The 15,808-nt window shown below is 37.7% G+C and overlaps 1 long non-coding RNA gene across 2 annotated transcripts in view; it reads right to left on the bottom strand.

The window, feature by feature from the left end:
- The window catches only part of LOC133141132 (uncharacterized), a 57,635-nt gene extending 53,271 nt beyond the window's left edge, over window positions 1-4,364 (bottom strand). Inside the window, exon 1 of one of the 2 annotated variants that reach the window (XR_009710053.1) lies at window positions 4,167-4,364. This is a non-coding gene — a long non-coding RNA (uncharacterized LOC133141132). Of the gene's footprint in view, window positions 1-1,390; window positions 1,659-4,166 lie in introns of those variants that run through there. The other variant, XR_009710052.1, reaches the window with a different exon arrangement.
- Between the last annotated feature and the right edge of the window lie 11,444 nt (window positions 4,365-15,808).

Here is a 15,808-nt window from a genome sequence, read left to right on the forward strand (position 1 = left end):
GACCAACGTTCATAGACATTTATTCATTTAGGACCATGTATAAAATATATGGTGGTATGTTCATTTTAAATCTGAGCTTTAACTTTAAGATTTGATTGATTTGATAGATAATCAGTTGTGGAAAGTATATTTAGCAGACTAGTATTTACATCCATGGCACATTCAGGAAAAATACAAAACTACGGACAATAACATCAACACTATGATGCAACTAATAGATCTCTTGTCATTTTATTTGGTTGTGTATAGGGTAACGACCCTTTACTCTATGCATATGACCTTACTTTATCAATTCCTCTTTTCTAATAATAACACTGGGGAATCTACAAACGACATATCCGACAGGCGGGACTGAATACGTGCAATCACATACACAAAATATTGGTTCATAATAACTGCACATAAAGTATTAGGTCTTTCACTGCAAAAGGGATTTGTATTATATGCATTTTCTCTCATCTTCAATGTATTGTCTAGTCGTGCGCCCAAATAAAATGTTAAGAAAATGATGCTATATTCAAGTGAATTATATTTGTGTGTGTGTGATTTTTTTTTGGGGGGTGGGGGGGGGGGGGTGGGTGGTGTACTTCAAGTACCCATGTGTATTTAAATGAAGATAATCGACAGCAAAATCTTCTGTGGGATATATCGGACTAGTAATTACCCCCAGCAGTAATTAACGAACGATGGTCAATCGCAGCTGTGTGACGTCAACAAGGAAACTAAAATCGTACTGTTAGTTAAGTTCGGCATACAGCTGTTTCCACCCATACACAGTGTTTTGGAATACAGGGTGGTCCACTTGTCTTCGTAATACAGTGGACAAGCAGAGCATGTAGGCTACACTATCAAACTACACAATTGTATTATTATTAGAATTGTATTTTTACTTTTATTATTATTCAATCAGAAACAGTTAAGTTATTATAGTTATGCCTAGATGAAAGCATCTATAACTCTCCCTAACGTCGAGCATATGCGTTTTGGCTTGCTCAGTAGACATGATCTGTGGCCTATGCTCCTTATAGCACTGAACTTGGGACTTAAAGTATCGATGGCCGCGAGCATCTGACGGGTACCTCCAGACCCTTCAACAGTGTCTAAACTAGTACATCGTGATAATTTAGAGATTATATATATATATTTTTAAATATATACATACGAAATAGTTGTGATTAGATTGTACAATGCCTACCTTTGTTTTCTTCTAAATGCAGTTTCAATGATTACAAGAAAATGATTATTAGCCTGACAAAAAACGCAATTTTCGTAACATATCAAAGGCTCCAGTTACTGACATTTTATCGTTTGTCCAAAATTCACGTGCGCAAAATAGGCCAATAACAAAATAAATCAAACTCCTGCAACCAAAATGAAAAAATGTACTTACATCATTTAAATGTCGCCAGTTTATACAGCAGCTGTCTTGAGCAGTCAGAAATCATCCCAAAACAGAGGCCCTTCGAGCATATGCGCTGCTCTTTCTAGAGCTTCCCACAATATCCAGCCATCACTCGCCACTCTTCCGTTTAAAATTGCCGCTAATACCCAGCTCATTACGCGTGCTTCAGTTACTATCTGAGTTAGGCGAGAGCATATTCCAACCACATGATGTGTGAGTATGAGAGAGAGAGAGCGAGAGAAAGAGCGAGAGGGGAGGGGGGGGGGGGGTGGAGTGAGGGAGGAGAGGGAGAGAAGAGAAAGGCAGAAGAGAGGGGGAGGGAGGGAGAGAGAAAAGAGAGAAACTTTCCCACACCGTATTTGTCCTCCGCAGCAAATGGAGAAGTGAACTTGCGCCGGGGAGAGCGTCTGCAAGTTTTTTGGGGTTGGCTGGGGTTGGCCGAGGCATAGTCCGTCCCTCCGTGTGGGCAAGGACGTGCTCTGAAATTCAAACAGGTTCCCCAGTTCTTTTGTTGGGCATAAACTGAAGAACCATTGTTCATCTATTGCGGTGGACCTCGCGTCGTTCCCAGGCCAGGTTACGGTTGGTAGCAATAGGCCTAATGAATTTACCCCAAGCCCTTCTTTAACGTATTTTGACAGACGGAACTAATCGAAAATTCGTTGCCACACAGAAGAACTAAACATTTAATTATTATTTTGCAGTATTGTTAATGAACAATTAAGGGGGAAAAAATGCAATAAAGGCTTGACTATGAGAAAATCCACCTTTCTGGATATTCCTCATTTGAAGGTGTCAAATCTGAATCTGCAATGGCAGACTTTCACCTAGAGCAGATTGTCAAATTCATTATGAAGTTTGCCACGTCTTTGATAGTTAATTTATTACACAGGCCCGCACAAATCGCTCGCACACACGCACGCACACACAGACACACACACACACACACACACACACACACACACACACACACACACACACGCACACACTAAATTCACGCAAAGTTCGATTTCCTGGGTTACTGAAATGTATATGAGATTAAGAATAAGGTGTACCACGATCAAGGCCTGGTTGGTATTATCTTGGTACCTCTCCTCAAGAAATATAAGTATCTAATCTAGTGGGCCTACATTCATGGCTGAGTAAAGTATGTGATATTTCGGGTCTGTAACTTAAACTCAAATAAACTATGATTGAAAATTAGAAATGTTATATTATTATTATTATTATTAGTAGTAGTAGTAGTAGTAGTAGTAGTAGTAGTAGTAGTAGTAGTAGTAGTAGTATATTATATAATTACATATCTGATCATATATATAAGCAAACAGTATTACTACTAATAATAATAGAATAGTCTAATAATAACAGAACTGTGCTTTATTGCCTAAAAAGGCAACCGTGTACTCTTCTCTATTTCCATAAACCTTGCCGTATAATTCATAACACATCTAAACTTTCCTGGATAATTAGATACTTCTCCCCGTCCAAGTTCAGATTTTTCGCTGATATTCAGTTACCTTCGCAGGCGTATCCGTTTGGCTCCGTTGGATTCACGTTCAGGTTTTACAGCGAGGTCACGTTCAATGACGTAGACTAGCATATCTGCTACGTGCAGCCATATTTAAATACATCAAGGAAATTAGTGCATCAAAATATGCAAATGCTGCTTACATAGTCTATCTTCCAGAAGCCGGAATAATGTTTTTTCTCGGCGATTTTATCCTTGTTGATATTTTTTGAGTTATTTTTTCTTCATTTGCTTATATGTTTTTTTGTGAAGCTCCGAGCCTGTGCGCTCCGTCTTACGAATCCGGGAACATGTAGTGAAGAAGCGGAGATTCCTGCCGGGGAAATCGCCCATGCATAATGAGACGTCTGCTGCGCCATTCTCGCAGCCCCGATGCTGTTGGTTCCAGAGTGTGTATTATTTTTAATATCGATGCATATGTAAAAGGTAGATTTGCATTTCCTTCATTTACGTGCTGATGTGCCATTTTTCCATGCAATGCTAAGAATTAAATGATTACGGGTGATAAGTTGTCTCTTTACGGACAGATAGGCTATGTGCATATATGCTATAGGCTAATCGTCTAATATTCTACATAATACAGCTAAATAAGTATTACTTAAAAAGAACACGGATAGATCTTTAGTGTAAGACTATATACAGAAAATCGAGCAAATAAATTAAACCGCGTATTGGTTTATGAAGATATGGGTCATTTAAGAATGGCATAAACAAAGGGATCATTACTGGTATAACAAAGAGGGATAACGGAATATTAAGGCAAATCCAGGATGTTTCCCTTGATGTCTTTGATAATTGTTTACACATTAAACTACTATATAGCTGTATTAGTCACACAAGTCTAAGAAACAAATTACATTTATTAACTACTTTTTTATTGATAAAGCTGTAGGCGCATATATACAATATTGATGCAGAATTACAACCAAGTGGCCAAAACAAAGTAATAATTTAAAATAGAATAGGCCTATTGCTATATGAATTGTGCGCAGGAAAATGAAACCACCCCAATATCGCATGTTTCCGTTTTTGTATTTTCTGCAGTTAACTACATAGCAAACGTCCAATGGTGTAGGCTATAATACAATGTACAGCCAATATTGCTAAAGTTCACTTACATGATTGTAACGTCATAAACGCAATAATGAAAAGTTGAGGAATTTCGCGTGTTGGCTGTCATTTTGATGCAGCACCCCCGATAATCCCCTCAAAGTAAATTAGTCACTTGTAACTTACCAGGTTCAAAATATTTCTACGTCATCTTTAAAATCCTCCACCTAAAAAGATGCATGCTACTCAGGCTTAAAAGTAGGCTGTGGAGATCACGAATAGACGAATGCCTACAATAACCTACTGGAATAGCTTTATAATGGTTTCTAGTAGTATACTCTTCCTCTCGTTGTGTGAACCTTGCTCCGAAGTGCTCGTATGATGTGTCGCCCAATAGAAGTGGTCAGATGGCCACACGTAAAGATTTTTTTCCTCAAGCAAAAAAACACATGCTGACACTGACTCACAAGTTGCATGTCTTGACAAACATATTGTAGCCTACACATAAGCCATCTAAGTTACATTTGGCGTACATTTATCAGCACAAAATTGACTCACCTATATTGTAAAATCCCCCTCATATATCCTGGCGACTTGGATGACTTCTGAGTTCTGAGGCACGTGGGTTAGATGCGAGCGAGCATAAAGACAGATACTAGATTACCATATAGATGCATATTCACCACAATCAAAATAGCTACACCCGTTTTCCGAATGTGAGACGCAGCATTAGTCAGAGAAAAAAAAGTGGAGAACGAACCGAACCTTCCACGTTAACCTAGGTTTAACATGGGTGGCGGCGGGTAGACATTTTTCTCCCCAAAAACTGCACATTATTGTTTTGAATTTCTAAACAATTCGAAACTTCTAAAATTGCTCAATTGCAATAAATGTCAAGAAATGTGTAATTTCAAAAAATACATTGCACATTGAAATCAGAAATGTAACACAGTTATCAGTTTCCTACAAAGGATATTCGCCTATTTCTTAAAGGCATGTATCTTTTCAGTAAGAACGCTTACTATATATATTGGACCATAATACAGTATATTCTGGTATAAAATGTTCTATATAATCGCACGTGCGGGGGGTGCGCATGGTAATCACGCGGACAGTTTCTTCAGGCAAGGCTACAGTTGTGCTGCAGTGGCCAGTACTGAAGTGCTTTTTAAATAAAGGTGCGAAATTTCTGTTGGTAAATGGCTAACCTGTTGCATGTTAAGATAGAGAACATTTAAGATAGCAAAGTATGTTTTCAAAGAGTTACCAGTATTTAATGGCTTGTATTTGACAGGTAGTATATGCCAGGTAGCTTCATATCGACTGTCTTTCGGTTTTTATTTCTGTAGTCAGAAATGTGTTGGCTACTGTGCTGTATATAGGTTATGGCCCGGTCTATGAATTCGAATGGATTAAGAACACCTTTGCTGAGAATATTCGGTGAAATGCTTAAATACATATTTTGACACTATAGGCTAATGTTTACAGTTGTAAAAGCAACATACAATTCTGAATAATTTAATTAATCTACAGGCAAAGTATAAACACGTCATTTACATTTTTTATTTTTTTTTACACAATATTAATCGTAATTTAGATTGAAAAGACTTATTGATCCCTCTTACAAAGCTACATGCCCAGCCATGGCACAAAATCAGATTAACTTGGTGTGTGTGTGCGAGTGTGTGTCTGATCAGATTCAGTATTTATTTTCCTTTCAATAAACAACATTTCTAATGTCTTGCCAATGAGGTAACTTTCAGAGCTTATAAAGGCTTATTATACACAGTGCTACGAAGATTGCTATGCAATTCACTTGCATATTCATATCCCATCGCAAAATGCATGTTCCACGAGGCCGACCGAAATGCAGAGCCATTTCCTTAAATTCTCAGCAGAATTAAATTAATATAGTCCAAAAATAGCCACTAGACGTGCTTATGTATAATTTCAACGAATACAAATGGCCTCAGCATTTGTATTCCTGTGCATTCATTATAATTCCTGCAAGATTTCGTCGTTTACGTTCTCCCAAGTGGGGGCTTCGCGATTGTTAATGGTCTGCAGCCATATGCTTGAGTGAGGGCGACACCTAGTGGTGGCTATTAAGTTATATACAGAATGGGCGCATTCAAAAAGAAAGAAACGTCAAATATACGGAATATACGAAATATACGTTACTGTGCGTTATTAGCCACAATTTAAATGTTATCATTTCTGCGTTGAAAGTGTGTTCTTTTCATGTAGAAACACAGTAAGCTCATTTTAAACAGATAAATAGCAATTTCAACACAAAAGTTTTCGCTACACGTCGTACTAATTAGGAATTCAATAGGTCTCTTAATTACATAGCCCGATAATCTCCTTTTAAGTATTATCATGTAATTTTAAATACGAGCCGTTCTGCCACAATATTCAGGCAAATATATGTAACTAAATATATGTAACTAAAGTTATATAACATGCGTCATTATAAGGGTATATGGTCCTACACGTTCTTAATTTATCAATAAATTAATTGCACATCCTTTAACATGCAAAAGAATTGCATGAAATCAGCGCGAAAATGTCGCAATCTTGTTAAGGTTTACCAAAATGCATTTCATTAAACGTTTCATATCGTGAGCTTCATCCCAGGCGTTTCGTTTTAGCTCACCTAAATCCTACAATTCCAGATTTTTCTCCAAGCAAATTAATGAATCGTCTATGCATTCAAGGCCATACGCTGGCATGATTTGTAAATATAAAAGGTTTATAGGCCTATGAATTATACGGAACTACTGTCCACCGTGGAAATTGAATTAAACGAACAACAAAAACATGCAAAATCTGATTCTATCATGACATGATATAGCATATATTGTAGCATATTGTATTGTTTGTACTATGCTTTCTAGCTTCTCTCTAAAAAGCGTATTTACATAAGGATATTGTAGTCATCTCTCTCTCTCTCTCTCTCTCTCTCTCTCTCTCTCTCTCTCTCTCTCTCTCTCTCTCTCTCTCTCTCTGTGCGTCGCGTGCTTGTTCACAGCAAGCAGGGAGGGATAAAATTGTCTGCGTTAACTGTGCACGAGAAATTGCATGTTTGAAAAGATGGTTTTATTCAGTGGGAGACACATTCTATTATTTCGAGGGGCTGGGGACTGTTCGTTCAGAATCACACCCAAAAACGGCAATTTGTCTGCTTTTATGAATCTGGTATTACTAATATAGTTATGCTACATTTAAAGACAGAAAAAAACTCATCACACACACACACACACACACACACACAGAGACACACACACACATACACAGTCTACTAACTGGTAAATTGGTAATACAGTATGCCTATTAAGTTGCGTATTAATGACGTTTCACTCATACCATGCTGACGTCGCTGTTTTTACTTTAGTCAATACCGGTATCACACATGCACGCGTACCTCAACATGCGTCACATTAATTATGTGCGTAAAACCTGTATGTAAGGTAAGTCGCAAATTCCTTTCTGCATTCCTGGGTAAAATAACTGACTTCCAGTTCAATATAAGACACCATCCCATATAACTAAATCTATTTTTTATATTCACAAACTTGAGTTCATTTTAATTGACTTAGTTTTTTTAAAGTCCGAGGACAATCACGAAATTGATACAATAAGACATAAAATGAATTACCACATAGGTATAGCGTCTTCAATCGGCTATAGTCTACAACTCTCTTGGAAGTCGTACACTTATATAGACTACTTAATTACAAAAGTGTACTTAACTTTGATGTTACAGAAATATTTTATCTTATGCTTGTGATGAAATAAATTCCATTAGTTTTAGGACTATCTCCAGTTTGTTCCAGTTGGTTCCATAGTCGTTTTTCTTTTCATAAGCACAATATTAATCTTTACATTATATACAGGCATATAACATCAGAAAGGTTTGCGTGAAGACAAAAAATGTATTATTATTATTATGAAATACATTTTACTGACTTTTTTTTATTATTAAAATGATTAAAGTTTTTACTACTTGAAGGGTAAATGCTACTATTTTAGGGCGCTCTGGGGTATTCTGATGTAGAAACAGACGAGGAGTTCACATGTCTTGTCTAATGAAAAACACGTACAGTGTATATTCTGAATCATGCCTGAGATATTCTGTGATTAATTAATAATTAAAGAATGGAAATATAATAGCATTTACGACCTCTAGTGGCATAATTATTAAATGTCGTCATAACGCTTTTCCCCAATTTACATGTCTGCATGATGTGTGCATTACTTTTGAATTGACAGCATTTAAAAAAATAATTAGCCTAATGGAAAACGCCAGTGAAATTCCGAAACACATTTCATAGCCATACATGTTTAGACACACGCACCCGCACATAAACACGCATGCTGCACAGCTATAGAAACACAAAATAAAAGTTGTCCATAGCTGTTACTAAACACTTCATTTCGGACACGTATTCTCCCTACAGAAAGAGATTAGAAAAACAAACATTTACTGATCTAATGCATTTATTAAATTGAAAAGAACGCAAATGTGTATTCCATTTCAATTTCCAATGGTAACTTATGCCCATATGAACGAGGGTGCTGAATGCGAATTCGATATGTTGAGATAACCCATTTATTTATCAAAAACAAAAGTTGCCAAAGTCTACTGCCGGACTTCTGCTAACGTTAATCAGCCTGTCGATTCTTTACTATTGTCTACTAGATGCAAGCACAATCGAACGACTCGTATCTCTTTATTTCATGGGGATACATGGAAGACAAGCCAAAGAAAGATTAAACTAGAAATACACACCGTGAATTTTACATGTATAATAATAATAATAATAATAATAATAATAATAATAATAATAATAATAATAATAGTTATTTCGTAGCGCCAGTTATTTTGGGATTTATTTTTAATGGTGATGTGCAGGGTTTCTCAGATTGCCGAATTGTCTTTTGAACTGCAAGCAAAATAAAGTATTTATTAAATATATATTGTAAGTGTGCGTGCAACCAAATAAGCTCTTGACTTCTGGCATACGAGCCGACGTAAAGGATGCTTCAAATACAAATAAAGGTATCACGATAACGTATCACAACGAATTTTTGTCTTCTTAAATATGTTTTTCAACATTAAGTTGCAGAAAATCGGGCTCTAATATATCAAGGAAGAATTATATGTAACACTTGGTAGCCTACATGTTGTCAGAACCATAGCTATGTGGTTCCTTTGGGTAAGCTTGCATATCGACTGTACACAACTGTTTTGACCATGGGAAAATATATACATTGATTTATGCATTTTTAAAAAATACCGCAACACAACATACACAATTAATTGGTCATACACACTACCCACAACAAAACAAACACAAACGGAATACATGGAATATGGCTTACAGTCACCTCATAAAATACACTATCGAAAAGTGGAATTGTGATTAAATCGGGTGTTCAAAGTTTGCATAGCTCTTTGAGCCAAGCATCCATGATTGGTATGCGATGACCCGCGCGCACCAGTGGGGACAACGGTTGTGTATTATCAAATTATAAATCGTTAATTCAATGCACGTACCGTTACTTTCAAAGGCCCGCAAACATAGGCTAGCCTACTTACCATAATGAAGTTCTGGGGTAGGACTCGTTGGATTTCACGGAAAACGTGTTGGATTTAATTTACTGAAATAACAACGAATTAAATCCCTTTCTTTTCAAAAGAAAATCTGTCATGCTGGGGAAAACTGATGCTTTGAGCACATCTTACACGACGTCAGTCGAATCTATGGCCTCCAAAACAATCTCCAGGTGGGTTTTGAGAGTACACTGATCGGTGGAAAGGACTTCGTCTGGGCCTGCTGTAAACCCGCGCCACTTTCCGCTGGAATTTCCTGGTCTCATTCCTCCACTGTACACCTCTGCATCACAAAATACCACAAAAGAAACTAGCGTTACCAAGAACCATGGACGAAGTCATCTTAACCAAAATAAAAACAATTAACATTTGCACACCTACGCGCACGCGCACGGGTGCAAATAATTCAATTCATAGCCTAACTTTGAGCTGTAACTGCGCGTAATACATTATTGGATAAGGTTGTCAATGTTTGGATTTCGTTCAGAAAAACGTTTATGAAAGAAGTTATGAAAGATTGTTATGGATGTGGATTTATAGTAAAATAGCGCGATTAACAACATACCGCTTTTTGTGAGTCATGTGATATGTTCCTACTTTTCACCCTGGAAGATCAAATGCGCGTGTAATTAACAACTGCTGGACAATCAGCTGAGCCACGCCCCACTGCAATTCCTCGTTTGTTTCTTTTTAAAATATTTGACATTTGGTTATTGCTATACGCCGATAGATCATCTATATGTACCTATTACTGGAAAAGTTTGATTGAATTGCATTAATTTATAAATATTCTTGACAATTTTAGATGATGCTTAGCCTATATCTTTCCACGAACGAATGGGTGTACATTCTTTATTAAAGGTTACTTTTTTTTAAGGCAGATAGCTTTGCATTTCCAAACCGTGGGCATAAAAGGAAAAAATATCGAATAAATAAGAGCGAGTTCGTGATATGTGACAGTGCTACTGTTCAGAGGAGGACACGTGCGTGAAAACGGTTTCTTCCTCTGGAACTGTGCTCTGCTCTTCAAACGCCAGTACGAGGACCGAGGGCACTGCAGTAAGCAACGGGCGTAAACTGCACTGGCGCCCCCTTCTGGCACATTTCAGCGACACATTAAATCCTCAAGCTCCTCTTGTACGAGTAGCCTACTTTAGCTCTGAAATGGCGATAACACGCAGACATGCGCACACGCAGTGGCCTACATGTCTTTCCAATTTGCATGGTGACAGGTCTGTCACAATGGGAAATGAAGGGGCTTGGTGGATGGAATTAGAGGCGGAAAGCGCAGATTGGCTGTGTGAATTTGCGGTTCTGTCCTGGGGCTCTTCTCTTTCAGTTTACAAAGCCTTTTTTAAATCAACGAACTGAGCAGTAAAAATAGGAACAAAACGCGTTTGATTTATCCTACACCTGCAAACTGCCTCGCAAGATAACATCCATAATAAAGCACCTCTCTACAATGAATGAATCATTATTATGTTGTGCCGATTTCCCATTTAAATATAACCACACCTGACTTCGCTCTCTGGGCACCGTATGTGGGTCTCCTCCTGTACCCCAGCTGTTCTCCCAGTGCGGCCTGATCGAGCGAGGCCACACGTGCGCTCGTTTTTGGGTGGGCTGTGGGCTCAGCGCCGTCGGGCTGCTTCGCTGTCTCTGGAGGACAGCGCTGCGGCCTCCTCCAGCTGTGTGGTCTCTACCCCAGGCCAGAGGCGGAAGACAAGGTGGTCGGAATTGTGTGGCTTTTTTTCGCACACCCGGCAAATCCGATAATGACCATCTCTGCGTAAAATGTCAACGACAGCAACTACACGAGGCAAAAGCAAAACTTCCATATTGGCCTTTACTCTTAACAGTGCAACACGTGGACTTACTACAATTTAAGGGCAACTGTCCTTTGCGTTATCAGACAAGAGTAATGGCCCGTGTTCACCTTGTACACTGCATATATAAAAACATTATTATGCACATTTGTCATTAGACGCTAAACAAAACATAAAACGTGAGACGTAAATAGGTTAGCTATCACTCTAGTGATGATAAGCTAGTGACATGCGCCCAACAATAGGCCCGTGTAGCATTAAAGTATGCGTGGGTACTGTAGCCTGCGATCTTCCCAATGTCATATTCAATCTAATCAAATATGAGCTCGAAATATTGATAAAGCAGGACACCAAGACAAATGTGAAGTGATCAAAGAACTGGGGGCATTCCATATGTATGTATGCACGGTGTCCGTGTGTGCAACAGGTCACAAACACATATAATCTAATTAATAGGTTAATGTTACTGTGCATTTTCATATTGTGGCTGGGTTGAAGCACCCTCTATGTAAATAAAATGCTGATCTCTGGATTTGAAGTGATCATTATTTCTTTCTTTTTTTGAATATTACATGTGATCATTCATAAAGAATTATTGGTTTTGTTCCTTGAATGCTTTTTTCTTCTTCTCAATGCATAGGAGGTCAATTTAAACAGTACTCCATTGTTTTAGAAATGATTCATGATGTCATGAGTTATGTACCTAAATGATTACAAATGTGAACAGTGAAAAATAACTAAGGAAATGACAAGGCAATAACTTATGATTAATTTCTCATTCGAATGTGCCACTAATGCCAAAATATGTAATCTGCTTTGCATGGTGACATAATATAATTTTGTCTCAGACTATCTATTATTCATAACATCATGTATCAGTTTGATATTGGGATTGTACTGATATTGAAGAATAACCATAGACACTGTGAAACTGACAAAAACCACACCCAGACAGCAGATAACTAAGAAAGCCAGTAACTTTACTGAATTCTCTGCAAAATACAAATACCTTTATTTCCAACAGGAGAATCTTTATTTCAATATTTCCTTTGACTACAGACAGCTGAATCAAGTCCCTTGAGATACAGATGTGGTTTCATCTTGTTTTTCAAGTGGCGACAAAGTCCAGCTTGTGTCGCTGTGAGCCTCTTTTTCAAAACATTAACTTAACATGTTCTCCATTTTGTTTTTTTTGTGTTTTTTTTATACAAGCTACATTTGTTACTACTGTTCTTTTTATACATTTTTTTAATACGTTTTTTTTAATTAATGGAAACAATTCATTTAGGATAAAATAAAACTGCAAACCAGATGGAGCAATCCATTTTTCCTGTGGAGGTTATAAGACCGAATACCCACCGATGCCACAGTTGGACACATTTCTTTACAAGAATCGGGGTAGCTGAATGCCTTCTGGCGCCAAACAGACACATCAATGATAATCTGAGGTATTGGGTGGGTGAATTTGAGGTACCAGTAAATTACAGAATGAAACAAACAAAAAAAGAAAACAGTATTGGGTCAGTGAGACACTGACGGTAATCTGAAAGAAAAAAAGAGAGAAGATTGCTCCATGTCTTTGGTTAAAAAATATGAACAAAAAGAGAAGCTGTTACATAAACCTTTTGAAGCACCCTGCAGGCCAGAGAAATGCTCTGAGGGTACATCCCGCCATGTGAGGGCTTTCAGGAGACCATCACCAAAAAGCAGACATGTTTGTGTGGAGGGAGAGAGAGAGAGAGAGAGAGAGAGAGAGAGAGAGAGTGGCACAAGTGAGAACAGACAGTGGAGATGTTTTGGCAGGTCAGTCAAAGAGTGAACTGCCAACCACTGGCCTTTGGACTGTGGCCGTCTTTACTCTGATTTCTTTTTAGATCACTGGGTAAACACTTCAAAAAGACCACACAACACCAAACTGAGCATGTGCGGACAAGGTCACGTGACCATTCGTTAATGGAAGGGACTGCAATTACAGTCCGATACGTTTTTTAAACAGGTTTTATAAGGATCTTATACATTTCTTTTCTTTTTTGTCACAAATTGCTTTTGCTTTTCTTTATCTAATATGTAATTATGATTTTTCAAAGATAATTGTAATGGCTCAAATTTCAAAAATAAATAAATGCACATTTTACTATTAATAATGTATGAATGCTAAACCAAAGTCAAGAGATTAGATGAATGCAATGCCACTGGCTTTGGTTGTCCTAAAAGACTGTTGCCTAAAATCAGCTTGTATTTCAAAGCCAAACAATTCTCTTAAATAAAGGGTGAAAAATCTGTGGGGCTCCGCCCCTTTTCACTTCACCACATGTCCACAGGAACAACATGGCAACCACTGTCTGGTCTCTGCTTGTAGCCATGACAACAACAGCTTCAGGAAGAGAGGCAGATACAGTGTGATTCATAGCTTCATACAAAAAGTGTCAAATTAAAAGTTGTGCTTCTGTTCAAACCAGCTTTTGGGGTTCCCCCCATTTAAACCTTAAAAGTTTTCTTTTAGCGCCTATTTGCGTCAAATAAAGATGCAACACCTCTCCTGGTTAACACACCTTCAACACCCACAAAATCATAACATATTATTGATTGTACAAGATATGTAAAATCTTCAGAATCTAAAATCAATTTTTCACAAGGACATTTCAGAGTTGCAGTTAGTAACTGTGCTTGGAACACAAGTGTGTTACGGGAAATGAGGTTGCTGAGGGGTTGAGCTCTAAATATACAATATTCTGCCAAAATATGTTAAATTGTACAGACCATATAACAGTTTTGATTCACGGCTGTTTATCAGAAAGTGCAGCACTTAGGTTTTAAGTTCTTAAAACATACTGTAGGTTTAGAACAAACAAAAGAAAGACAGTTTGCTTGTTTTTGTTGTTGGCAAAATCCTTGAACAAAATTGTGCTCTGATTCAAGCTTTGATCTCTACTCCTGTAGAAACCTCCTGCAATTAACAGTCACACAAATTTTCGTGAAACATCATCATTTTTAAAGAGGCCTTTTTTTTGTAAAAACACAGATATGGGAAATTAACGAATTGGTTGTCAAAGTTCAACTAAATGTTACCTTCCGTGAGAAATCAACCGGACCAGCACAGACAATATGTGCAGCCGCATATACATTACCCCACTAATAAGATAAAAACAATGTCTGCTATGACCATAATTATTATATATTTATATATTAGAAAGCTATACACAAGCATGTTAATTTCACAGATTTTTTTTTTTTTTAAAGATTCTTAATATTATCATATATAATTAGAAATACACGTTTAAAACAAAACCTCTACAAAGAGAAAACAGTTCATCAAAGCAAGGGGTTTCAGTGTCCGTTTCCATGGCTTCGAGGGGAAAAAAATCCCAAGTAATTCTTCATTCTTGTAAGCCTATCTTTTTTTTTTTTTTATATTAGCAAAGCTATCAAAAAACACATTCTGGCTCATATAAACTACAAAAAGCCACAAATGCTTTGCCTTGTATTCCTTTCATAAGAAAATATAAGCAAATGTATTGTACATCCTCATTAAATATCTAATGACAGACCCGGACGGATTTCTCTGAATTGACTAACATGGCTCTTCAGTAAAAGTATGGTCCACGGTCTATTGAATGCCTTTTGGTAATCCTGGTATTAATAAGCTCCATACTTGAAGGGGAATATGATATTCATAAAGGGTAATAGGGGGCTCTGTTGTGTTATCAATGGGTCTGCAGGTATACCTGTACAATCCTTCAAAACGTTGCATAACAGCTTTCTTCTTTTGTTTCTGGTAAATAATTCTGTAAAGTCTGGCGGCTTTTGCCCCTGCCCTCACCCCCCCACCCCACCTCACTGGCCCGCCCCCCACCCCCACCCCCCCTTTCCACAACCCTATATTTACATAAATACGTTGAACCTGCAACATGACATTATCTATAGTAACATACATTTTGCAAGGGAGTTCTGCAAAGAGGGCTAGGTAGCAATCAAAGCAAATCTGTACACGTGTATTAGTTGTACAACTCAAGTGCTACACTGTTAAACTCAGTAATATATGCTTGTATTTTTTTTATCGTTTATTCATTTAATTACGTTATATCACTGAGGCAAGTTGTAAGTACTTTTACAAAACAGAGTACCTGACATTTTTTGTTTATTTCTTTTTATACTCACACACATACATACATGTGCGTATATACATGTATGTATATATGATTTTTTTTATCCACACACAGCACAAAAAAATGCATAGATCCCCACCCTCCCCACCCCCACCCTGACATCATCCAATCCCATCCTCTCCTCTCCCCACACCTCCCCACCCCCACCCTGACATCATCCAATCCCATCCTCTCCTCTCCCCACACCTCCCCACCCTCACCCTGACATCATCCAATCCC

The sequence above is a fragment of the Conger conger genome, chromosome 11 (genome assembly GCF_963514075.1).
Source record: "Conger conger chromosome 11, fConCon1.1, whole genome shotgun sequence".
Lineage (NCBI taxonomy): Eukaryota > Metazoa > Chordata > Actinopteri > Anguilliformes > Congridae > Conger > Conger conger.